This window comes from Acyrthosiphon pisum, chromosome A1 (genome assembly GCF_005508785.2).
Source record: "Acyrthosiphon pisum isolate AL4f chromosome A1, pea_aphid_22Mar2018_4r6ur, whole genome shotgun sequence".
NCBI lineage: Eukaryota > Metazoa > Arthropoda > Insecta > Hemiptera > Aphididae > Acyrthosiphon > Acyrthosiphon pisum.
The window spans coordinates 118,884,187-118,885,597 of record NC_042494.1 but is presented as its reverse complement, the minus strand read 5'-3'; positions in this window follow the sequence as shown (position 1 = coordinate 118,885,597).

Sequence of the window (1,411 nt, the reverse complement as noted above, 5' to 3'; positions counted from 1 at the left end):
TGTATGATATATATTCGACAAGTACATTTTAAAGATGCATTATTTGTTTTATAATAAAAAATAAAAATAATACGGTCAATGGGGGGAGGGGTTGAACCCCATGACGATCCCCCCCCCGTGAGCACGCCCCTGGATTCACCCAAGGACCCACTACGCTTTTTGAATAGTAACGCATATCATATAAGAAGATCTAGCTTCAATACAGTTTATATATATTATATATCTACAATTTTAAAACCAAATATCCAAATAAAAATCAATTTATAAGAATAAAAATAACTATTCTAAAACAAAATAATAACGAAGTAATTTATAATAATTAATAATTTGAAATATTTTAAAATAATGGTAAATAAAGTTTAAAAAAAATTATTCACTTTTATTAAATAATACCTACGTATTTGAATTTAGAATGATAATTTTTCTCAAAAATTGACTTGAATTTACCAAAAATGTAGCTAGGTTCTTTAATACTTATAAAACAGGTAGGTATGAATATTGAATATATTAAACTCTTATGTATTTCTATGTCATAATAATATATATATACTAGCTGAATTACCCATGAACAGCTTTTCCCCATATCAAAGGGGTTAAGGTTTATTATCAAATAATATAATAAATAATCCAACAACCCGGCAGGGTCGAGCTAAGTATAAAAAGAAAAGTGCACCTTAAAATACACGTCATATAAATGCTAAAACTGGCGGACTACATAATTACAAACATTTCTCGAGAAAGCATTGCAAATCTGTAGCTAAATAATGAAGTTTGAAAATACGATAATCTAATTGTAAATTGTATGAAGAAGTGCATGATGCAGTTTTCAAATCATTTTGATCAATGTCAACAGAGGTATAGCCAATTTAACTAAAAATTATTGTAGCGTATTTTCAGCCTTTTAATAGATAATATTCCCTGCGGTCCGCATTCAATGCATTATCATTTATCCGACACATATGGCAACCAATGAACAAAAAAAACAAAACAAAAAAAACATTATTGTAAAATCAATATGTTCCAATGTTTTTGTTGGGGTAAATATAGTTACAGACGAGTATATCGTTTTTATTATTGTTATTTATTAATTAAAATCATTGCAATGCATTTAGATTTTCCTATTTTAGATACACATTAAGTCAGGGATGGAAAACGTTTTTCGTTTTCATTTTTGTTTATTGATTTAAAAAATATTGTTTTTGATTAACGTTTTTAAAAACGTTATTTTCCTATTGTTTCCAAATAACGTCTTTGATAATATTGTTTTTATTTTTTTTAATAGTAACGCGCAATATAGAAATTTTGATGTATCTAAATCAAAATTCTAACAAGTAGTTTCTGAGTTAATAAAATATTCATATTAAGGATAATAATCATTAAATATGGTGCTCAAATTATTGTTCGATTAAAT